This window comes from Molossus molossus, unplaced genomic scaffold (assembly GCF_014108415.1).
Source record: "Molossus molossus isolate mMolMol1 unplaced genomic scaffold, mMolMol1.p scaffold_m16_p_11, whole genome shotgun sequence".
Lineage (NCBI taxonomy): Eukaryota > Metazoa > Chordata > Mammalia > Chiroptera > Molossidae > Molossus > Molossus molossus.
Window position 1 is genome coordinate 27,761,500 of NW_023425346.1, and position 26,711 is coordinate 27,788,210.

Genomic DNA, 26,711 nt, shown 5'->3' on the forward strand with positions numbered 1-26,711 from the left:
GCTGATGTCAGGAGAGCTTGGGGGAACTCTCTGGAGGGACAGAAATGCCCTGAATCATAACTGTGGTCACAGTTACACAGCTGTGTGCTTTTGTCAAAGTTCATTGCATTGTTCACTCAAAATGGGTCCGGTTTATTATAAGTAAATTATACCTGAATAAAAATGATATAAAAATACACTCATAACAATTAATTGTGGCTGACAATCATTTCAATCACCTGAAGACTTTTACTGCAAATTTATTGTGTTTCTGCCCTGGCCGGTTTGGCGCAGCAGTTAGAGCATCATTGGCCCTCAGACTCAAAGGTCTCCGTTCGATTTTCGGTCAAGGTCATGTACCTAGCTTGTAGATATGATCCTGGCCCCAGTCAGGGCTGTGGAGGTGGTATCCAATACGTGCCTCTCTCACATCAATGTCTCTCTCTCTCACTCTCTCTTCCTCCCTCCCTTCCACTCTATCTAAAACTCAATGGAAAAATATCCTCAGATGAGGATTAAAAACCAACAAAGTGCTAGCATTAGTTTATAGTCATCAGTTACAATAACTTATTAATGGGTTAAATTTTTTCTCCTTAATTAGGCTTTAGACAAAAATTTCTGTCAGGTATTTATAAGAATCCTACAAAATCTGGCTCAATTCATTTTACAAACTAAAGTGTTTACATACATTGATTTCCACCATAAGATATTTCAGATAGGTCTTAGCAAGCAATTTTTTTTGAAAAATATATAAAAATAGCTATCATGACTTCTCATACGGGACAATGTTATTTTTAAAGATTAAAAGAGTGCTCATGCAACTCCACAAAAGGAAGACAAAGAACCCAATTAAAAAATGGGCAGAGGACCTAAATAGATACCTCTCCAAAAAGGACATACAAATGGCCAAGAGACATATGAAGAAATGCTCAACATCACTAATCATCAGAGAGCTGCAAATTAAAACAACAGTGAGGTATCACCTCACACCTGTCAGAATGGCCGCCATCAACAAATCATCAAACAACAAGTGTTGGCGAGGGTGTGGAGAAAAGGGGACTCTAGTTACACTGCTGGTGGGAATGCAGACTGGTGCAGCCGCTGTGGAAAAAACACTATGGTGTTATCTCAAAAAGTTAAAAATTGAACTGCCATTTGACCCAGTGATCCCACTTCTAGGAATATACCCTAAGAAACCTGAAACGCCAATCAGAAAGAATATGCACCCCTATGTTCATAGCAGCACTATTTACAATAGCTAAGATCTGGAAACAACCCAAGTGTCCATCAGTAGATGAGTGGATAAAAAAGCCATGGTACATATACACAATGGAATACTATGCAGCGGTAAGAAAGAAAGATCTCTTATCCTTTGAGATGGCATGGAAGGACCTGGAGAGTGTTATGCTAAGGGAAACAAGCCAAGCAGAGAAAGACAAGTATCACATGATCTCACTTATTTGTGGAATATAATAAACTAAACAAACTGATGAACTAAATTGACCCAGAGACATAGAGGTAGGGTATAGACTGACAAGCCTCAGAGGACGGGGTATTGGGGCGGGGGGGGGGGGGATAAATCACAGAAGTTATATTCATGTATGCATGACCAATGGACATAGACAACAAAGCTGGGGATGGGGCGGGGGGATGGGGAGGAGGGTGTCAATGGGGTAAAAAGGAGACACATCTGTAACAAAAACAAATTAATAAAAATAAAATAAAATAAAATGTCTGCCTAGTCTGGTTGGTGTGGCTCAGTGGTTGAGCATCGACCCATGCACCAAGAGGTAGCCGGTTCGGTTCCCGGTAAGGGCACATGCCCAGGTTATGGGCCGGATCCCCCGTGGGGGGTGTGCAGGAGGCAGCCAGTTGATGTTCTCTTTCATTGATGTTTCTATCTCTCTCTCCCTCTCATTTCCTCTCTCTCTAAAGTCAATAAAGGAAAAAAATATATTTGTTTAAAAAACAAAGTCTGCCTAAAAACAGTTTTCTTAAAATCCATACAAGGTTCTTCGCTCAAGACCCCATAGTCTCATACAAAACACATTTAATGGAAGAAATCTAAAAGAAGTTCAAACAGGCCTTAACCATATAAAGCAAAGAGAATGACATATTTGATGACCTAGAGATCAGATCAGCAAAATATTCAGCCTACGGAAGGAGAGCAGTTCAACCAGGGAAATCAGCGTGTTCCTACTTGTAGGACAGCAAACAATTTTGAAAGAGTAGATAAGTGGAAGACCTAAATGATGCTAGTAATTGGCTCAATTAGCTCCATATTAATTGGCCTATGCATTTGACTGGAAGTCCTCTTCTGACAGGATGACTCCTGCTTCAGTATTGGAACAGAAGTGTGCTTTTGAGTATTGTAAGAGTAGGCTGGGAGAGGTTAGGCCAAGAAGGGAGCAGTAATAAATATATTTGCGAGCTAAGAAATTTTTTTTAAAGCCTCATTTAGAGGTGCTGAGAAAAAAGAGATAAAAAGTGACCTGGTATGTTTAGACTAATTTGATAAATTTTTTTAAATCACTGAATTTATAGCTAAATATTTGTTGGTTTTTTTAAATTTTTTCTTCTTTGTTGATTTTGGAGAGACAGGAGGGAAGAGGGAGAGAGAGAGAGAGAGAGAAGCATGGATGAGGGGAAGCATCAGTTGGCTGCCTCCTGCATGTCCCCCATAGGGATTGGGCCCACAGACTGGGCATGTGCCCTGACTGGGAATTGAACTGGAGACCTCTTTGTCGATGCTCAATCACTAAGCCACACCGGGAAGGCCTAAATATTTGTCTTAACAGAAAAAAAAAAAAAAAGAAGATTAATAGAGATTTTTTTATAATCATATTTAAATCATTATTTCATATTTGAAAAAGTAAAATTCTTTAATAGGTATTAAATAACCAGTATGTACTTATTAAAAAATATACTGTATAAAAGTATAATGTTTTAAAGTGGAAATATTATAACTTTATTTCTTTCCATAGTGATATTACCATTATATACAAATTTCACTAAAATGATTACCAGTAATATATCTATTTCTAAAAATAACATGATATATTTCACATTTAATAATAGAAATTGGTGTAAGATGACTTGCTTCACAAATCTTAACAAAAAACACTTCAACAGTTTACTAATTATTATTTTAAAAATTAATTACACAGTAATCAAGACAGAAAGGTACTAATGAAAGAATAGAGCAAAGGAACAGAAGAGAGAGCCCAGAGATAGACCTACACAAATATAGTCAATTGATCTTTGACAAAGGAACAAAGGCAATTTGATGAAGGTTCGCTATTTTTAACAGATGTAGATGGACGTCTACATGCAAAAATCTGAATCTAGACCTAGACCTTAAACCCTTCACAAAAAAATAACTTGGATCACAGACCTAAATGTAAAATGCAAAACTATAAAACACCTAGAAGATAATATATGAGAAAATGTAGCTCACCTTGATTTGGTCATGATTTTGAGATACAACACCAAAGGCTCAATCCTGGGGAAAAATTTGATAAATTGGATTTCATTAAAATTAAAAAATTCTGCTCTGAGAAAAATAGTGTCAACAAAGTAAGACAACACACACACCAGTAGAAATATGTGCAAAAGACATATATGATAAAGGACTCATCCAAAGCATAAAAAGAACTCTTAAAACTCAACAGTAAGGAAACAACCCAATTTAAAAATGAGCAAAAGATCTGAACAGATAACTCATCAAAGATGATATACAGATAACAAATAAGCATATGTAAATACTCAACATAGTATGTCACTAGGGAATTGTAAATTAAAACAACAATGAGATCCTACTACACACCTATTAGAATGATTAAACTCCAAAACACTGACAAACACCAAATACTGAAGAGGATGTAAAGTAACAGGAATGCTCGTTCATTTTCAGTAGGACTACGAAATGATACAGCCACTTTGAAAGCCAGTTTCGCAATTTTTCACAAAACTAAAACTAAACGTACTCTTGCCATATAATCCAATAATCATGCTCCTTGGTATTTACTTAAATAATTTGAAAACTTTTGTCCATGCAGAAACCTGCACACAAACCTTTATAGCAGCTTTATTCAGAACTGTCAAAACTTAGAAGCAGCCAAGATGTCCTTCAAAAAGAAACTGGATAAACAAACTTCAGTACACCATACAACGGAATATTATTCAGCACTAAAACAATGAGCTATTAAGCCATGGAAAGACATGGAAGAAACATAAATGCATATCACTAAGTGAAAGAAGCCAATATGAAAAGACTACATACTATATGATTCCAACTATATGACATTCCAAAAATAACAAAACTATGAAGACAGTAAAAAGACCAGTGATTTTCAGGGGTTCTTTGGGAGAGAGGGCAAATGAGATAAATAGGTAAATCACAGGGAATTTTTAGGACATAAAGCTCTTCTATATGATACTATAAGGGCATTCATTACATGTATCATGTTATTTTTAAAAATAGATATATTACTGGTAATCATTTTAGTGAAATTTGTATATAATGGTAATATTATCACTATGGGTCAAAACCCATAGAATGTCTGAATTAAATTAGAGTATACCCTAATTTAAACAGAGACTTTTATTGACAATGATGTATCAATGTTAGTTCAATTATAACAAATGTGCCACTCTGGTGGTGATTTGATGGTGGGGGAGGTGGGGAAGGGATGACCCTTCATGTTTTCAACTCAATTTTACTGTGAACCTAAAATTGCCCCCCAAATTAAAACTAATTATTTTTGATTAATTACATAAGACAGTTCTTTCTAAAATAAAGCCTTGATTTTGTTCGTACAGTTTAAAAAGGAAATGTAATGCAATGGCTCTCCTGTTCATATAACCAAAAGGATCCATCTTTTCTTTAAAACATGCCAGGTCCTTTAAAAGGTGTCTTTCTCCAAGAAAAGTTTATGGTTTGTGCTTTTATGAGAAATTCAACAACCTTCCCATATTGAGGAGCAATTCTTATTGTCAAAATCTTAAGTTTTACAGCGACAGCTTCACTTTTACAATGATGGCTTCAAAAGATTACGTTCCCACTGCCAATAAAGAAACTAAGCACCAAGCAGCTAACGTTCACCAATATGTGTCAAATGTAGGGTTTTACCGTATTACATACAATTGATTTCTTCATTCAATCTCTTGACATTTATTGTTTTTTCTCTCCCAATATATGAAAAACAAATCATGTTTAAAGGCCTCTCAATACAAAAAAAAAAAAAAAGTATTAAGAAGTTAACCATTTAAAAGTATCACATTAAATATTAAGCAAGCTTAATTTAAACATCTAATTGTAAAAACAAACATTAAAATGTAATATAAAGATTTTTCCCACTGGCTTCTTACTATTTTTAAAAAGAAACCGCCCCAAATTTTTAACCATGATATTTTAAAATATTTTTATATATTTAATGATTGTAGAGAGAAAGGGAAGGAAAAGAGAAACTTCTATGTGAGAGAAAAACATCAACTGATTGCCTCCCACTCATGCTCAAACCAGGGATCAAACCCAGGGTATGTATCCTGACAAGAAAGCAAACCTGCAACCTTTTCATCTACAGGATGATGCTCCAACCAACTGAGTCACACTGGCCAGGGCACTGACCATGGTATTTTTAAAGTCTAAGAGCTAGACCACTTAGGAAACAATAAAAATTTAAAGAGTCAGGGATGATAAGAAAAAAAAAAAAGTTATCAACATGATTTTAAGTCTGAGTAACAGTATAGTCTTAAACATTTCATAGATGTGAAAATCCAGAAAAAAATGACCTGGCGGGAGGGGGAAGCCAGAAGTTAAAAAGTATGTCAAAAACTATCATTTATACAAGGTGATTAAGGGCAAAATATGTTAAATTACCAAAAGATTTTAGGTTAAGACATTAAAACCATCTTTATAACAGATTTTTATAAAAACTAAAATTAACTTTCAAAGAATTCAAAATCAACATTTTTTAATTAACTGGATATTATGTGTGAAGCACTGTGACAGTCCCCTGCCTCCAAAGGACTTACAATCTCAATGAGAAGACACAATGGACATAAGAGAAATGGATATTAGTCAGAAGTCATAAATGATTAGTTGGGAGAAGCATGGGAAAGAAAAATGATGGTTGATTGAAATATCTTTAGCCTTTATAATTCAGGGAAACAAAGACTCCATTAAATAAGGCAGTAAACACACCCACATTTTGCAAGGAAGATAAACAATTTCATTTTGGATGTGAATTTTGAGTTATTATAAATATCTAGTAAACAGAGTTCAGGAAAAGTCAGTGCCAAACTGCTAATCTAAAATCATTAGAATATGAGACAACAGATGTTAACTAAACTTATTGTGGTAATCATTTCATAATATATGTAAGTCAAGTCATTATGCTGAATAACTTCAACTTCTACAGCGCTATAAGTCAACTGTATCTCAATAAAACTGAAAGTAGGAAACAAAATAATCATTAGAATAGAGGTGATACAAGATAGGATTAGACAAAGTCACTCAAAAAGAGAAAACTAGGCTAGAGAAAACACACTGAAAACAGGGCTTAGAAAAAGCTCCTTATCTAAATGGTAGGTAGCTAAAGAGTGGGGGAGGGTAGCGAGAGGGAAGGAAGAGGGAGGAGAGTAGGAAGGAGGGGAAGAGAGCAAAGAAGGAGCCAGCAGACAGTTAAAGAAAAAATGACAGAAGATATTTGTACCGGCATCTCTAATCCAGAAAGAAACTTAAAAAAAAAAAAAAAAACTAAAGAACAACAAAAAAAAGAATACCTCTCATCAATGAAACAAAGACACAGCCACAACCACAAACCACAAACTATGAAAAAAAAATCTGCCAAATTGTGTGATATCTGGAATCTAAATGAGGAGTGATGCCAAGAGCCAAACAACACCCCCTCAGCAGGAAAACGATCTCCTCCAAGTTGGAACAGTTCTAAAGCCCATTCAAGAAAACTCTGATTAGAGAAAGGATGTTTAAGCATCTACCTGAGAGAATAAGAAGGTTTCTCTAGAACATCATGTCTGTACCACAAAAGGACAGGAAAAACCAACACGACATTTTTATTAATAACGATCTAGTTTCCTAACTCGGAGAGACTGCCAATTGAGGCAAAAGAGAAGGGAAGCAGTTAGCACCAAACCACATACTACAAAGACTCCTAGGAGCCACAGGATGTCAAAGTTACAGCACTGCAAGCTGAGGTGAGACATATCCCCAGAGCAAAAAACTGTTTTAAGATTTTTTTAAAAAAAAATTCAAATGGAAGCACAAACAGATGCCATTTATTCTCTCTCCCAACTAGCATTTGACCTCCAACATTTTTCAGGCAATACTGTTTTTAATGGAACTAAACCAATACAAAAAATGAGTTAGAACCAAAAAAGAATCAGCAAAGAATTTATATAGAACTACCAAAACTTGGGTGGAGGGAGATAGGCAAAATTCCTGGTGAAGAAAGTTACTGTCTTGGGAAATAGAGGAAGAACTCACAAATAATTTTCCATGATATTAAAGAAATTAAAGAGAATATGAGCCATTTCAAAGGGGACCAAAGAAAAGAATAAAATATCTAAGAAAAGACAATACACTTTTATAAAGTGGTGAAAAGCATATTGGCAGGCTAAAGGAAAAGCTAAAATTATTTTATATATATATATTTAAGTTAAAGCCACAAAAGCAACAAAAACCAGAATACTTAGTACAAAAACTGTCAGGAAAAGAGAAGACAAGCATGAAGAAAAAGCACACAGAATAAATTTTAAATATATATATATGAGATTAGATGATCAATATAGAAGGTAAAATAGATCCAGTCAATGCACACTTGCTTGATATTCTAGTAAAAGAAAACAGAGTAAACTGAACAGCAAAGCGATATAATAGAAGAAAACTTCTCCTGAGGAGTTCAGAGGGGATTAAATGCTTAAAAATATTCAAAACAATTACTACTAAGATATATTCTTATAAAATTATAGACTTTCAGGCCTGGCCAGTGTGGTCTCAGTTGACTGGGCGTCATACCATGCAGTGAGAGGTTGCTAGTTCGATTCCTAGTCAGGGCACATGCCCGGGTTGCAGGCTTGATCCCAAGTAGGGGGCGTGTAGAAGACAGCAGACTGATGTTGCTCTCACATTGATATTTCCCTCTTCTCCTCTCCTCTCTCTCTAAAAAATCAATACAACTATTCTTTAAAAAAGAGAGAGGTGTGCCCTTTTTTAAAAATTATAGACTTTTAAAGAGAGAATTATAAATTTTGTGGGTTAACAGAAAGATCAAGACTAGCCTGACATTTCTGTAGCAGCATTTACCTTTATCTGCCGATGACAGTATGATGTTTTCAGAGTTCTAAGGCAAAGATATGACACCCAGTTATGTGATGTCCAGTCAAACTGTCCATAAAGCATAAGAGCAGCCTACAAACACTTTCAAGTACTTAGTTACTCAAAAAAAAAAAACAGCAACCATGAGCTGCTCTTGAAAAAAAAATACACACACACATGCACGCACACACGTAGACATGTAAGAAGATACACATTTAGATATCACACAAAAAAACTAAATAATAAATCCAGAAAACTGAGAAATGAATCAAAATAAAGAATTAAACAATGGAGGTATGTGTTGTTATAAGTAAGGACTAGATTTATTTTTGCAGGATGGTTCTTTGTCCTCTGAATGAACGGATCATTACAGAGTGAAGCCATATTTACAAAACATGATGAAAATACAAGGCTGCTACAATGCCATCTCCCTCTACCAAGTAAAAAAATAAAATTGGCCCTGGCCGGTTTGGCTCAGCGGTTAGAGCATCGGCCTGCGGTCCTGAGAGACCCAGGTTCAGTTCCCGCTAAGGGCACGTACCTCAGTTGCAGTTTGTCCCCGGCCCTGGTCGGTCGTGCGGGTGGCAGCCACTCGATGTGTTCCTTTCACATCGATGTTTCTCTCTCTCTCTCTCTCTCTCTGTTCCTCTCTCTCCCTCCCACTCTACCTGAACAAAAAAATGGGAAAATGTCCTCGGGTGAGGAAATAAATAAATAAATAAATAAATAAATAAATAAATAAATAAATAAAATTGCCTGGCCGGTGTGGCTCAGTGGTTGAGTGTCAACCCATGCACCAAGAGGTCACCGGTTCGATTCCGGGTCAGGGCACATGCCCAGGTTGTGGGCCCAATCCCTAGTTGGGGGCATGCAGGAGGCAGCCAATCAATGTTCTCTCTCATTGATGTTTCTATCTCTCTCCCTCTCCCTTCCTTTCTTTCTAAAATTAAAATCAATAAAGAAAAAAAAAAGATTGAAAGCTAATTTAGCCATACTAATATTTTTTTCAAAAAATAGAATTAAAAGTTACAACATTATCTAATAGGAAAATTGTTCCTACCGGTCCTCCAAAGAAATTGGGACTTTCCGTTTCTTGTCTCCCAAAAACAGGGCTGATGTCACCCAGTCTCCCATGTATGCTAGAAGTAGGTAGCATGTGCAGTCGCCTCAGAAAGCCTGGGAGACAGCCACTGGACCGCAGCTTTTATGGAACCCACTGAAATTAGTGCTGGTGCTTTTTTTTTAGTAACATTTATTTGATAATGTGAAAAATATTTTAAATGTTTGGTAATATGAAAGCATTTCTAAAACTTCCCTTTATATATATATATTTTTTTATTGTTGACACTATTACAGATGTTCCCCTTTTGCCCCCTCCACCCAGACACCCCCAAGCCTTCAGTACATTGTTGTCTGTGTGAATGAGCTATACATATATGTATGTATGTCCTTTGGCTAATCTCTTCCAGTGCCCCTCACCCCTTTCCCCTCTGAGGTCTGTCAGTCTGTTCCATGTATCCATGCCTCTGGTCCTATTTTGTTCATCAGTTTGTTCTGTTCATTAGATTCCACAAATAAATGAGATCCTAGGTAGTTGTCTTTCTCCAACTGGCTGATTTCACTTAGCATAATAATCTCCAGGTCCATCATGCTGTTGCAAAGGGTAAGAGTTACTTCTTTTTTATAGCTGCAGAGTATTCCATTGTGTAAATGTCACAGCTTTTTTATCCTCTCATCTACTGACGGGTCCTTCGGCTGTTCCAGATCTAAGCTATTGTAAATAACACTGATACGAACAAAGGGTGCATATATTCTTTCTGACTGGTGTTTCAGGATTCTTAGAATGAATTCCCAGAAGTGATATCACTGGGTTAAATGGCAGTTCCATTTTTAATTTTTTGAGGAAACTCCATACTTTTCCCACAGTGGCTGCATCAGTCTGCATTCCCACCAATAGTGAATCGGGTTCCCTTTTCTCCACATCTTCGCCAGCACTTGCTGTTTCTTGATTTATTGATCGTAGTCATTCTGGCAGGTGTGAGGTGACACATCATTTTAGTTTTAATTGCATCTCTCTGATGATTAGTGACATTGAGCATTTTTTCATATGTCTGTCCTCTCTGGAGAAGTGTCTATGCAGGTCCTTTGCCCATTTTTAATTGGAATATTTATCTTCCTAGTGTTGAGTTGTGTATGTTCTTAATATGTTTTAGAAATTAACTGCTTATCAGATGTAGCATTGGTGAATATGTTCTCCCATACAGTGCATTCCCTTTTCATTTTGTTGATGGGGTCTTTTGCTGTGCAGAAGCTTTTTAATTTGATGTAGTCACATTTGTTTATTTTTTTCCTTTGTTTCCCTTGCCCTAGGAGATATATCGGCAAAAATATTGCTACATAAAATGTCTTAGATTTTACTGCCTATGTTTTCTTCTAGGATTTTTATGGTTTCACAACTTACATTTAAATATTTTATCCATTTTTTAGTTTATTTTTGTGTATGGTGTAAATTAGTGATCTACTTTATTTTTTTGCATGTGCCTGTCCAATTTTCCCAACATCATTTATTGAAGAGGCTGTTTTTATTCCATTGTATGCTCTTGCCTCCTTTGTCAAATATTTGAGAGTGACCAGGCATTCCAGGGTCCTGCTGCTCAGCACAATCCACCAATCTTTTTAAAATACACAACTGAAAGAACATAACACTCTTAAGTTTCAAGGACTACACTTAAACTAAATTAGCAAACTATTATTTTATAATCAAGTTATATAAGATAAGACTTGATTTTACTCTACAGGATTCAGTTTCTCAATTTACTGACCAAAGATATTTATTCTCCTAAAAAAAAGAAAAGAAAAAAAGCAGTACTTGTTCGAGGGCATCAGTCCCGAGAATGAAATTTCCTCAGGTACCACTTCCCAAAACAATCTGAAGAGAAAAGAGAGCAGGAAGCTCTGAAGGCTTTTAGATATAAAACTAAAACTAAATAACTGTGAAAATTAGTTACAAAATAGAATGAATACAGTTTTACACAACTTGACAAGGTACAAATTTAATATAACTAATAAAAATTAGGAAGTAGAAAAAAAAAAAGTCAATTTCTTACTTTTCATGGCAGAAAATACACCAATATGATAATATATCATTTTTAACATATAATGATCCAATGTCTTAATATTTTCATAATTTTTTTCAACTTGAATGAAATTACTTGGGAATTTCTTATTGTAAAGGATCACTTATTTAATTACTACAACTTCTTTGGTTTTACTTTAATTTCTTTTACTTCTATTAAAATAAATAATATTACTTTTATATAAACAAATATTGCACCCAGCCGGTGTGGGTCAGTGGATTGAGCATTGTCCCATGGGCTGAGAGGTCCTGGTTCAATTCCCAGTCAGGGCACATGCCCGGGATGCAGGCTCATTCCCCAGTAAGGGGCATGCAGGAGGCAGCTGATTAATGTTTTACACATCAATGTCTCTTTCTCTCTCCCTTCCTCTCTCTCTAAAAATCAATAAAACCATATTTAATTTTTCAATTGTATACAGAATAATCCTATCCTTATAATTTTTATGTCTACATTTATAAATCTATGTATGTGTATGGGCATGTGTGTGCATGGGTGTGGGTATGTGTGCATGGAAGGGAGAGAAAAAGTCTGAAATGATGTTCTAAATTATGATGAATATTTATTACGGTAGAATTTGTTTTTTAAATTTCTTTTTCCTTTCCTTATTGTTTTTTATAGTGAATTTTTAAGTAGTAAGTATATAACAATCATTTAATGCAAATCTGTATCTTAAGAACTTGGTAGGGCAACATCATAGAAATCATGACTCTGACTCAGAACAGAAAATCATACATGCCTCAGATATTTCCTCATTTTTTCAGTCATTTATTCGCTCATTTATTCAATCAGTAACTGTCTAGTACCCAGTATGTAGAAAAAAATAAAAGACATTAAACTGTATTAAGCCTCTTAAATGTTATCATATACTTAATAAGAAAAAGTTTGCACTAGATAATTATAAAGCATAATGCTCTAAAAAAGGCACTGATCATATGAAATTTAACATGTGAAGGAATAAACACAACACAAATACCACTAAACAAAATCTTAACTCATTTTTAGTAGGTAACATAAATTTCTTTTGTAATATATCAGATGTAGGATTGAAAAAATAAATAAACCACAGATCATCTTATTCCAACCTTTAATTAAATAAAATAAAAATCTAAATAAATAAAAATGACATAGTGGTATAGGGTTTAAGCCATTCCACTCAGAAAAGGGACTGTACTTCCCATGCTTAAAAAGAAACAATTCTCTCTGACTTTGTTTTCTTGTTATCCAATACCTTCCACCTTAGGATATTCCCTTGAGTTACCTCCCTCTGTACAGCCTACCAGGCTAATGGACTTTTTGGCATAAAGGGGACATTCTAATGCCTTCTTAGCATATTTTCCCCTATGAACACATTTAATCAAATGCCACAGCTCTAATTCCTCATCTCACAACTGTGTTGTTCTTTTTAAGAAACAATCCATAATAATTTAACTGAACAAGCAAAGCAATGGAAATCACCAGATTATAGTAAGCTATTTACCAGAAACATAAATTTTGAGGAGTGCGAGGTGATATTTTAACAAAAAGATCACCGGCAAAACCCAAAAGAAGCTATAGATTCAAAAATATGTATATCAATTCACATCCTTGGTTTACATCTGTTTCTGCTCTGAAGTTGGGGAAAACCCAGATAACAACTCTTTGAAAAGGTTAAACAGAACTTCCCCCAGTTGCTTTTTGAAACCCACATATATAATGACATTTGTTGGCTGGGTCTCCACATATGACTTGCAAAAAAGTGGTAAACAATTTCAAAGATGATGCAAACTGCAGGTATGCAAAAGGAAATGCTAAAAAGTGTACTATTTATACAGTGTTGAAAGCTCTTAGGGAGATGATTCAAAAGCATTTTAAAATAATTCTTTGAAATTTGAAGTAAGTGCATCTAGCACCAAAACACAGATTTTATAAATATGAATGATGAACTTTCCACAAGTTATGAATTGCATGCATCTTGCCATTTTGAAAAACTGTTTTGCTGGAAGACAAATAATGTGATTATGCATTGCCTTCTTTTTGTTTTTTTGTCCTATGATTCTTCATACCAACATAGAAGAATTCATGGGGGTGGGGGAGTGAAGCTGAGCCAGTCAAGTACACTGATAAAGCACATCTAAGATAAAAGAATGGAGAGAGAAAGGGAAGAAAGAAGAAGCATTAACAAGATGGAAAGTAAGGTAATAGGTAAAAGCAAAAATGAGACATGTGGGCTTATAACATGGTGATGGTCTCCCACAGAATGGAAATGGGAACAATGACACAAGGTACATATATATAAAAGGTCACAAATATGAGCCACAAACCATGGTTAGAAAATGTGAGATTACTTAGTGAGTCAGGCACTGCCACCCAGCTAGACCACCAACATTCATCACTACTGCTGCAGACAAGGGAGATGTCTGCTGACTTACAAAGTCAGGTGTGGTGCCTGCGGCTGGGCTGAAAGAGCTATTCTTGGCTTTGGGCAAAGGCAATAGCAATGAAGCATAATCAGAAGTGCACAATCTTTGTAGTCATGTAGACCTGGGCTCACAACCCACATCTTCTAGTTCTGTTTGCAAGATTGCTTCACCTGTGTCAGTCTCAGTTTGCTCCTGAGCAAAATGTGTTCAATTACAACCAGACTGTTACAACAAATAGTTGAGATGATACACATAAAATACCTATACATTGCTTGGCAGAAACACAGAGAAAGTTAAGTATGTGAGCTCTTTATGTCCCTCTCACTTGGTTTTCTACATAACAGAATAAGATTTAAAACGTTCAAAACTATACTCTCCCTAGCACTAACAAGAAAAGCTGTTAATTTAAGTTTTAATATACTGGTTTTGGAGACTGTAAATAAGTTTTCTCCAAGGGTCCCTTTCATCCCTATGGAATATGTCTCTCAGCCAAATGGGGAACAAACATAGCACAGTGCAAAGGCAGCTGGAACTGATGTGACTCCATCTGGGTTCTGGTCACAGTTCTGGTCATGTGCTCTAGTAACGTACAGCTGCCCTGGACCTCAGTTTCTTCATGTAGAAAATGAGAGTACTGAACTAGATTAAGACACATTCTGGCTCTAAATGGTATTCTGTCATCTAAGTATTGCTTGACATTCAACTGGGCTAAGTAGTAGAAGGTACAAAAGGAATAAATACAAGGTTCACTCAAATATAAGGAACCATCAAGCTTCCTAGAGAGAAAAAAGACAGATATGTGATCATCTATAAGAGATCTATTCATATATATAAGCATCATGATGAAAACATTAAATAATATAAAAAGGAAATATCACATACTAATATAAAAAGAAATATCCTGTATTAAAAAAAAAAAAAAAAAAAAAAAAAGGTGGAATAAAGAGTAAGTTCTGAGAACAGCCTGAACTAAAAAGCAAGATGAGATTCAGGCAGAAGCAGACGTAAGCTCTCAAGCAACTTGTGTTTAAAGTACAGATAATATCACCTAGTATCTATTGGTCAAAGCATAAAGAAGGTAAAAAAAATATTTCTTAAGGAGATCCATTCTCATATGTTCTATAGTAAGATAGTAACAGTTTGATGATAACAAAAATTTTAAAGCTGAAAAGAAGACATTGTTGAGGGAGGGGGGATTTATAGAGAAGAGAACTGAACTGAGAAAACTTTCAAATTCAAACTCTTTAGTATGGCATCCAAGACCCTTCACAATTTGGTCCCAACTTGCCTGTCTAGCCTCATCTCCAACATTCCACCACCAATAAATCTCATAATCTTGGCTTAAAGGGGCTATTTGTCATTCCCTCATTTGTGGTCCCAAGTGACTGAAAATAATGGAATGTGACTTAAAATAAAAACAAGATAAATCAAAACAGAGATACAAAAATCCCTCTGCTTCTCTAGCTCTTAAGACTTCTCTGTAACTTGACAGAATGTTTCAACATATCCAAAGGGAAAATGCATCAAAAAGAAGGTGGAGGAAGGGGAGGGCTGGTCAGCAAAGGAATCAGAGAAGCCACCTAGGCAAATGTTCACAAGATCAAACTAAGCCATGGGAGAGGAAGTCTTGGCTGAGTTGACTCGAATAATATGGTTTCCTTGGCAAATCTCTGCCTATAGTGGGTAAGGGAGCCTCTCGCTAACTCAGTTGAAAGATACTTCTTCAAACAAACATCCTTTGGGTTCTCTTTCCATGCTCAACAGGTGGTCTCTGGCAACATGGTTCCCATGTATGTTGCCAAAAGAAAGAGAGTGCACTGGTCAGAAATGCTGGGTCAACTTGACAGCTGTATTTCTCAACCATCAGTTGACCTCCATATTAACAACTTGGCTGCCCAAGAAACCTGCCTAATGGGAGACTAGATGCTCATCTGCCAAATCAAGCAATCCAATCTGCTTGACAGTTGTATTTCTCATTGGAAATGAACAAACTGACAAACACACAAACACATACTGAGAGAGATCAAGACAGACAGACAGACACATAGATAGAGGTATATAGATTTCTGTATATCAATTTCTGGGAGCATGGTTAATGTGACCCTGATCATGAGAGACGTCTACTCTCAGTGGGCCCAGCGTATCAGGGGTCTGAAAGTGTAAGGTCAAACATCAGACCCTGGACTGCAATAATTCCACAAAGGGAAGGCCAGTCACTTGAGGCCCACTGGCAACTCTGCATAGCTCTGCAACAAATAAATGCCTTTAATGTTCACACCACAACATATGGCATACATATTTGTGATTTCATTCCTCTACTCACACAATATTTACTTTTTCCAAAATACTCTCCTACCACCACCTCTCCACCTGAGGAACAACTCTTCCTCATCCTCCCCCTCTCCTCCCCTACCCTTGCCCTCCCCCACCTTTTCCCTCTTTAAGGCTATAGCTTAAATGTCAGTCTTTCTGTCACATCTTCCACAACCACTCAGGTAAAATTAATCACAACCTCTTGAGTGCTGCCACAGCAACCAGAGTACACCTCCCTCTGCCAGTGTTCTCAAATCAGAGTAGGGAATCCAGACTGGCTCCTCCCACTACCTGCTCACCTCTCCAGCAAGGCCCATGCATTCATCTATACTAACAACTACCATGGATGCTTTAAGTGCCCACTGAATGTTACAATGAGAGAAGATAAAAAGCTGACTGTGGGTAAGGTAAAGAGGTGGATATGAAATAATTCTACACAGGGAGTACATCGCATGACTTGAGAAAGTAAGACTAAATAAGGTCTGTATGAGGAGAGAACAAGGTCAAGAGCAGAGGGTTCACTGAATATTACTGGAGAAAATAATGGGGTAGGAGGGGACTTATGAACAAATGATTGAGGGTCCTGGAAGGTTGATAAGGGGTATAAATGGGATTGACTAGGGAAAATAAAACCATAGTAAGTTCTTTTTTTTTTTTATCCTCACCCAAGGACATTTTTCCATTTTTGTACAGATAAAGTGGGAGGAAGAGAGAGAGAGGAAAACATCGATGTGAAAGGGACACATCGAGTTGCTGCCACCCGCACGACCAACCAGGGCCGGGGACAAACTGCAACTGAGGTACATGCCCTTTGTGGGAACCAAACCCGGGTCTCTCTGGACTGCAGGTGGACACTCTAACCGCTGAGCCAAACCAGCCAGGGCCACAGTAAGTTCTTAAAAAGAAGAGTAACATCAAGAATTTAATCAAGAACCAGATACAAGGGACCAGAGTTTGAATCTCCACCTAATTCCCACCCAAGCAGACATATGACTAGCGAGTTATTTAACTCCTATATGCCTTCACTTACTATTTATAAAATGGAAATGATAACATCTATCATGCACAGCAGTTCTGAAGAGTAAATGGTATTATCTCGCACAGGAACTGAGATACTGTACCAATCTGTAACAGTTGCTACTGTGCCTGGCTACACAGACATCAATCTAGCACTGCAAGGAAAGTGAACAAGGAGAAGGCTGGAAGGTGGAAGATCATTTCACAGGGAATTACAATAGCCACTTGATTCGGCACAGGTGTAAACTTCCAGTCACCTTTCCTTGGCTTCAGTAGTTTCTCTTCCCTTAACCAGCAGTGATACCTCAGGCAAGTCACCTCTTTCAGTACTTATTTCCTGACCTGCAAACTGGAGTAATAAACTCTGTCATTCCTATTTCACAAATTGATTGTGTTGATTATTTTAAATAGAAAAAAAAAATACATTTTAAAGTGTTTCACATACTCTAGAGTACTTTGGAGAACAGGAAGAAACAAAGAGGATAGAACAAATTTAAGAAATATCTTCAAAAAAGACTCAAGGACATTAGAGACATTTGGAGATACCCTTATCCAAATTAAAAAAAAAAAAAAAAAAGCCAAGTATTGAGAGAATGCTTCTTTAACAGAAACTCAGACATTCAGAGGAGAAACAGTCTGAAGGAGATGATTTGGGTCTGTTCTGAGGCAGAAGGACATCTGAATGCAAGCAGATGCAGGAGCAGGGCTAGCGTCTGGGTAGTGGGCAATGATGTGAAATGGAGCTCTGAGAACTGCCAGCAATAGCCCTCAGAGTGACATATACGAGAAATGGTGGTTTATCTATGACACAAATGCAAAGAAAGAACTAAAGTTATGATATTCAAAACGTAGTAAGCAAACACCTAGCAAAGGACAAAGACAAAACTCACCCCATAAAAAGAACACAGGTATCACAGGAAAACGTGTGGGCAGCAGAGTTCAAGCAGAAATCCAAAGTACATGTAACTGAAAAGCCAAGGTCATGTGGCATTAGCATGTCAAGGAGATTGAGAACTGAGGGGGGAAAAAACTCTACAACTGGCGAGAATGTGGTCACCAGTGACCTTCAAAAGTGCAGTTCCACAAAGGTGGGACCGAAGCCAGATTGCAAGGAGTTAATCATAATTCTATGATCCTAACACGAAACAGCAGTTGCCAGTAAACTGAAGGTGAAATTCACAGATAAGAGAAAAGCACATTTAATAATTGAAAGGGGACAAACTTTATCTCAAAAAAGCTTCTTAGGATTTTTAACACTTCCACAGGAGAAAGAGGACTTTGGTTTTTCAAAATCTCCCAAAAGACACATATAAGTAGCAAAACACATGGAAGTTAGATTTCGCTGCAACTGAAGGACAAAAAAAAAAAGAGGTTACTTAGCCCTAATAGTAATCTAAACTTTTGATTATAATTAATTCACATGCCATAAATAAAGGCATTTCAGTAACCGAGTTTCATTAACTACTACAGGCGAGTCATAGTATCTTTTGGATTAATTACATATTGCTAAAAAGAGTAGTTAAAAACATTATAGTACTATGTTATATCTAATAAGTAATCATTGCTTTCTAATGACCCACATTTTCATTTCTTAATGTTTATATCTAAGTAAGGCATACATGATATCTTTTTGTGGTTCTGTTTATACTGTACACTAACTGATATTTGATTTAAATAAGTACTCAGAATTACTTTTGATTACATTTAAAGGTATAATAATACACTCAAAAAGATCAGTTAAAAACAAACATCACTCTAAAAACCATAATGGGAAAATATGAGTAAAATTCTTTCAGGAACAGGGAGGCTGCCAGCATCTGGCTTGAGGCAGGTCTTCAAAAGTTAAAAGAATAGAACAAACAAAGCTAAAATTTGTATGTAACCACAAACAACCACAAATAGTCAAAGCAAACTTGAGAAAAAAGAACAAAGCTGGAGGTACTAAGCTTCCTGATTTTAAACTACATATACTACAAAGCTATAGTAATCAAAACAGCTTGGTACTAGCATAAAAACTGACACATAGAGCAATGGAACAGAATCGAGAGCCCAGAAATAAACCCACGCCTATATGGTAAATTAATTTAGAACAAAGGAGCCAATGGGGAAACAATAAATGGTGATGCCCTGGCCCTGGGTAGCTCAGCTGGTTAGTGTCATCCCAATACACCAAGGTTGCAGGTTTGATCCCTGGTCAGAGCACATATAAGAAACAACCAATAACCAATGAATGTACGAATAAGTGGAACAACAAAATGATGTCTCTCTCTCTCTCTCTAAAATCAATTTAAAAAATAATAATAATAAATGGTGCTGTGAAAACTGAATAGCCACATGCAAAAAGTGAAACTGTAGGCCCTCAGTTAGTTAGAGCATCATCCTGATAGCATCCCGATATGCAAAGGGTGCAGGTTTGATCCAGGCCAGGGCACATACAAGAAGCAACCAATGAATGCATAAATAAGTGGAACAACAAATGGATCTTTCTTTCTCTCTCTTTCTCTCTCTCCCTCTCCCTCCCTTCCTCTCTCTAAAATCAATAAATAAAAAAAATTTTTTAATTTAACCTAGATCCTATTTTATACCATATACAAAAATTACCTCAAAATGGATTCAAGACTTGAACATAAGATGTAAAACCCCTAAAAGAAAACATAGGTAAATAGCTCCTTGACATCAGTCTTGGTGATGATTTTTTTAATCTGATAACAAAATCAAAGGCAACTAAAGCAAAAATGAACAGGTGACACTACATCAAACTATAAAGCTTCTGCACAGCAAAGGAAACCAACAACATAATGAAAAGACAACCTACAAAAACCATTTACAAATCATGTTATCTGATAAGGTATTACTATCTAAATTATATAAAGAACTCATATAACTCAATAGCAAAATTTCCAAAAAATCCAATTTAAAATGGGCAGAGGGCCTGGCTGGTGTGGCTCAGTGGTTGCGCATCAACCCATGCATCAAGAGGTCACTGGTTCAATTCCCAGTCAGGGCACATGCCCGGGTTCCAGGCTCCATCGCCAGCAGGGGGTGTACGGGAGGCAGCAGATTGATGTTGATGTTTCTCTCTCATCCATGTTTCTATCCACCTCTCCCTCTCCATTCCTCTCTGAAATCAATAAAAAAAATAAAATTGTCAGAGGACATGAAGACATACAGAAGAAGACAAACAGATGGTCAACATCATGAATTACTAGTGAAATACAAATCAAAACCACAATTAGATATAATCTCATACCTGTTAGAATGTCTATCATCAAAAAGATAAGACATAACAAGTGCTGGCAGAGAAAGAGGAGCCCTAGTGCACTATTGGTGAAAATGTAAACTGGTGCATCAATGAAAAACAGTATGGAGGTTCCTCAGAAAATTAAAAACAGAACTACCATACAATGCAGCAATTCCAATTTTGGGTATTTCTCTGAAATAAACGAAAGCACTAACTCAAAAAGACATATGCACTCCCTTGTTCGTAGCAGCCATTATTTACAATAGCCAAGAGATGGAAACAACATAAATGACCATCGATAGATGAATGGACAGCCCTGGCTGGTTTGGCTCAGCAGTTAGAGCTTCGGCACACTGACCAAAGGGTCTCAGGTTCGATCCCAGTCAAGGGCACGTACCTTTGTTGCAGGTTCGATCCCTGGTACCAGTTGGGGTGGTGCAGGAGGCAAACGATCAATGTGTCTCTCTCACATTGATGTTTCTCTCTCTCTCTCCCTCCCTCCCTTCCACTCTATCTGAAAATCAATGAAAATATATCCTCAGGTGAGGTCTAACAATGACAACAAAAAATGAATGGATAAAGACAATAAAGTAAATGTGTATAATGAAATATTATTGAGCCATAAAAAAGAAGAAAGCCCTGCTACTTACATGACTGAACCTTGAGGGAATTATGCTAAGTGAAATAACAGGCAAATAAAGACAAATACCATATGATCTCACTTATCTATGGATTCTAAAAGCAAACAAACAAAAATCTCATAGATACAGAAAACAGATTGGTAGTTATCAGAGGCAGGAGGTTGGGGGTAGAATGTGGACAAAGTGGGTGAAGGTGGTCAAAAGGTACAAACTTAGTTATAAAATAAGGAGTTATGAGGGTGTAATATAGAGCATGGTGATTACAGTTAATAATATTGTATTATATATTAAAAGTTGTTAAGAAAGTAAATCACAAGAAAAAATATTTTATAACTGTGTGGTGATGATGTCAACTAGACCTACTGTGGTGATCATTTCATATACACATATATCAAATCACTATGTTACACACCTAAAACTAATATAATGTTATATGTCAAAAAAATTTTAACTGTTTTTTTAAAAGGAAGGGAATAAGGGAGACAGATTACTTGTATCTCAAACACCAAGACATTGCCCTAATTTCAAAATTTTGGATGCTATCAAGTAAATTCTAAGCCTTTTTGGCATAATAAAATATTGCAATAAATAAATACAGATATAATATAAAAATGTCATTTGGATCAAGTTTTATCCTTCTCACCTCCAAATCTACAGTCAAAAGTACTAATTACAACAAACTGACCATAAAGAACTGGCTCTTTTTGGTTGCTAAGCAGTGGAATAATCCTACTGAAACACACCAAAACAAAATGAACAAAATAAAGAATCAGTGCACCAGAAACCTCCAAATTTCCCTGACTGTGACTAAGACCCACTAGGGAAAAGCACTAAAGCAGAAGTCAAAAGCCCTGGTTTCAGTGCAGCCCTACCCGTGAAAAAACACTTAATTACTACACTACTGTATTCTTCAGTTAGAAAAGAAAATCTCACCCACTCCACCTACTTCCAAAACTGTGGTGATGATAAAATGAAACAGGATATGTAAGAAATATAAATAATTACATTTGTGGAGAATTATAACTATATACATATACACACAGGGCTTCACAAATATAAGGCAACAATCCATTAATTATTACTTTATAGTACAGATGGATTATTTTAATTAATCCATACCCTATCTTTATGCTTAACAAAAATTTAATATTATAATACCATTTAATTACTTCAATTATTCCTTGAATTTTAATGGACGTACTTAGTTGTAAATGTCAATATAGTTAAATCTTGATTATTCAATCAGTTAAGACTTCTACACTATTCATAAGGTTGTTTACCCAAGAAAATAATAATAGTTAAATTCAAATTGGATAAAATATATTTCTTAGTTTCTCTTTTAAAGATTTGGTAGGAAGGAAAAATGTAAATAAATAATAGACAAGATTATTACAATTTATATTTCATTTGGCAGAGTTCACAGTTTATTTCCTTCTTATACATCTGAAATCACCCCTACTAAATATATATCTCTAATTCTTATTAAATACTGTTTTCAAGGTAGAACAAAACTATTCAACTGTACTTATTTTTCTCCATAAGACAGTCAAACCTTTCAAAGCTGATTTTCAAAGGGAGAGGGTGAGTGTAAAGATTTTCCTTACATTTTCAAGCAGAGGTTTGGTCTTCTGTTCCACAAATAAAGTAACTGCATAGAAATAGCTATTAGATAAAATCATCATGTCATAAAACATAACAGTAGTCACAAGCATTTGAAAAGCACTTGAAGTGTGACCCTATTTGCTCACATGCTAGAAATAAACATATAATCCATGCTGCTTTCTTAATCACTGCAATCTAAATATTGAACAGCTTGGCTTCTGATATTATTTTACCAGCATACAGGAGGAACCAGACTAGCCATTTTGATGAGATTAATCAGTGTAAGAATTATCCATTTCAGAGGCTTAAGTCTCTCTAAGACTGGACCAGTCTTAAGGCGAAATGTAAATCTACAGTAAAGACATTTTGCCCTGGCCAGTTTGGCTCAGCAGTTAAGAGTGTCGGCCTGCGGTCCAGAGAGACCCGGGTTCGGTTCCCGCTAAGGGCACGTACCTCGGTTGCAGTTTGTCCCTGGCCCTGGTTGGGTTGTGTGGGTGGCAATCACTCGATGTGTCCCTTTCACGTCGATGTTTCTCTTTCTCTCTCTCTCTCCCTCCCACTCTATCTGAACAAAAAATGAAAAAATTTCCTCGGGTGAGGATTAAACAAAAAAAAAAGATATTATGCCTCCCAGTATTTTCCTACATAAAGACTAAGAAATCACCCTATAAAAAAGTATTTCAGAGTAGACAATCATATAAATGCTTACATTTAACCTAAGGCTCATGGTAGTGAGCAGAACTGGGAAAACGTTTGAAAATCACTTCAATACTTTCTTCTGCAGGGCTTTCCCAGAATCCAGCCCCTCTAAGCTTCCCCCCATCTCTCTCAATTCAAGCCCCCTCCCCCTTTTTAAGAAACTATACTGAGCAAGCCATGAAATAACTGGAGGAAAGGAATATGAAAAAAGCCATTTCACTACCTTTGTGCCTCAATCTGAATCTCTGGTTTCAAAATCTCTGACAATCAATAAATCTTAGTGACAGGGAAGTTAAAAAAAAAAAAAACAACCTACAATTGAAGCTTCTGTGTACCCATCCCTGGTCCCATTTCCCTCCCTCTTTCCCAAAGGAAACCACTTTGCTGACTGGTGTGTCGATCATTCCCACCATCAACTATTTAAACATCATCTCCATGTGATTACTTTTATAGAATTAAACTCCATAAGCCCACGGGCTGTGTCTGATATTGTCCTCTGTGTAGCATCTAGTAAAGTAATCGACACAACTGTAATCACTTAAATGCTATAAATACCTCTAAAGAAAACTAATAAATATTTAGTAAAACTAATTAAACAGAACCATATATTATGATAAGGAAAAAAATAACAAATTTCTTCCTTATATTCATGAAACTCAGCTAGGCATATATCATGGAAAGCTGTTCCAAAAATTCAAATTATTGAAAAGCTGAATTTTCAATTTAAAAAACTAAATAAAATTTAAAATACCAAACAAAATATAGGTTGGAAAAATACTTTCATCCAAATAATTCCCTATAAAATCAACAATTATAATTTATTCTGATTTTTTTGTTTCACCACATTAGAACTTATTTTTCTATATTCCCTAGGCAGCAACAAATAACACAATGCATGAGGACTGATATAATTACATGCCAAAAAAGACAGACCAGCACCCTCACACTCCAAACTCCGTTCTGTGGCTTCTTCATGTCCCATATGTTGCTAATAAAACTGTTTCAATCATACCTATGAGACAGTTTTACTGACATAGTATCAGGCCTCTTGATTCTTCACAAGGCAAACCCACAAGGTAAACCATACCATCAGAACTGTTACAAATGCAAATTTTAAGATTGAGGTAAATAGAAATCTACATTCTGTGTATGCCTCGCGTGTGTGTGTGTGTGTGTGTGTGTGTGTGTGTATACATAGATACATATTTTGGAACACAGAAACTTGCACTAAAACCACAATTCCAATATTTGATTTTTAACCTCTTAAATGCCCTAGCAATATAGAATTATAGAAGGTTCTAACATCTGACAACAGAATGACATTCAAGAAACTAGAGTGTAGTATCATCCTTTTATATTGTTAATAGGATTTATTCAAATATCTGACTGATAAAAAATAATGATAGTCAGAATTCCTAATACTAATTATAGACATACAAAGGAAGGGAAAACAATAGAACACTGAAGCAACAATGAGCAAGTTTACAAAGCTACTATGTTGATAAACAATCCAGCTTTCGTGTGCCTGACTTCCTACTTCAGGAAGCTAAACACTTTCATCGCATTATAGTTAAATTCACCATGTGTAAAGTTTTCTTATAAAATGTGAATGCTGAAATTAAATGATTAACAGAAGTTTTTTTAAATAAAAAAATTATATTTATAATAACATAAAAGAATTATGTTATTATAGGAAAATGCTCAATTAGATCAAGACAACTGCATCTAAATTTTTTTGAGAAAACTTCTCCTGGGTACCCCTCCCTAAAAATGTTATTTCAACATGACCTCAATTAGTAAACCCTCTGGGGATAAGACTCCTTTTAATAAGTCAGCCAAAGAACAAAAGGAATATGAGGAATTCTGGTCTCCTTTGAACTGCTATGGCAGCAAGCAGGAAAGTGGAGGCAGAGGTGCTGGTTCAAGTACAAATATTTTGTTTTTGAAAGGGCTATGGCAGACACAGCAGATTTATTCTCAACACTCACGCAACCCCACTCTAGTACGTCTTACAACATAACAGTGGCTAGACAGCTAGTCTCCCTTGCAATATGAGATGTGCAGGCGCCCTAGGTTTCCAAAGCAGGAGCACCCTAGGAGGGTAGGAGAAAAGAAACTAGAAGAGAGAGCAACCAAGCACAGGCAGATCAGCCCATACAGCAGTGATGGTGAGCAGATGATGTTCTTCTGGGGCAGCAGCAAAAGCCAAGACTCCTCATTCAGCAGCTTCCAACACGGGCTGGGCAGCATGGTTCCTCTGTGCAGACGGCTGTGGTCCCCTTAGCAAGCCAGTTGAAAAGTGTGGATCCAGAAGTTATTTCTAGAAGCTCAGCCTACTAGAGTTGTTCCTTCTGCTCCCTCAATGATCACATAAACTATTACAACTTGATAAATCCCCTTCTGCTTAAACCAGCTTCAATGATTCTATTATAAGCCACTAAGAGCCCTTTCCAATATATGGGCCAAGCAAACAGAACACATGAAATAAATTTTTCAACTACAATACCCAAACTAAGCTTTAAAATACAGACCTACTGTTGCACAACAATATGAATGTACTTAATGCCAATGAATTATATACACATTGTGGGACAAAAGTAGGTTTACAGTTGTTTGTATGGAAAATAATATAATTAATTAATAAATAATAATAAACTATTTCAAGTACTCACCACTGTAAACCTACTTTTGCCCACCCTATACTTAAAAATGAGAAAAAAGAGTAAATGTTATGTTATATATATTTTATCACAGTAAAAAAATAATTTCATAAACACACTAAAAAAAACTATATTTAGGCCTAGGAATCAAGAATTCTTAGGTAAACTTGTTTTTGTTAACTTAATCCTTTTCCAATAGTGTCAAATCAAGCAAGTCACTTAGTCTCTTGGTCTAGCCTCTTGGGCTCTAAGAATAAAAAGTGGAAGAAATCTCAATATATAGTAGGGACAAGATAGACACTAAAACTCTGTAATGGGTAAAGTGGAGGGGGAGAGGACAAGGCAATATTTGCAGCAAAAATTACTACGTATGTGATTACTACAAGCCAAGTACTTTACATATATTCTCATTTGATCCTCACAAGAACAACACTCACCCAACCCCATTCCCAATAATACACAACATAGGTGTGTAATCCTTTTCTTCCTGATGAGAAAACAGAGGAAGAAAACAAAGCAACTTGCCCAAGGTGCACAGCTATGACTTCTGGAGTAATGAACGACAGATCAAGACCTGTCTGATCTCAAGCCCTGGCTCTTTCTCCACCACATTTCTCTCGCTGACTGCCACAGCCACAGTGCTCAGCAGTCAAGGGCTAATTAAATTATCCACCGTGATGGAATC

General features: G+C 36.2%; 1 protein-coding gene across 10 annotated transcripts in view; it reads right to left on the minus strand.

Annotated features, from left to right (window-relative positions):
- GTDC1 (glycosyltransferase like domain containing 1) overlaps positions 1–26,711 on the minus strand; it is a 355,459-nt gene that overhangs the window by 296,954 nt on the left and 31,794 nt on the right. For 6 of the 10 annotated variants that reach the window (XM_036253415.1, XM_036253419.1, XM_036253416.1 and 3 more), the window contains exon 1: positions 3,437–3,481. The exons of 1 other annotated variant lie outside the window; for it this stretch is intronic. The gene's annotated coding sequence lies outside the window, so the exon portion shown is untranslated. Of the gene's footprint in view, positions 1–3,436; positions 3,482–4,053; positions 4,107–8,305; positions 8,335–22,669; positions 22,700–26,711 lie in introns of those variants that run through there. 3 more of the 10 variants (XM_036253410.1, XM_036253411.1, XM_036253409.1) reach the window with 3 other exon arrangements.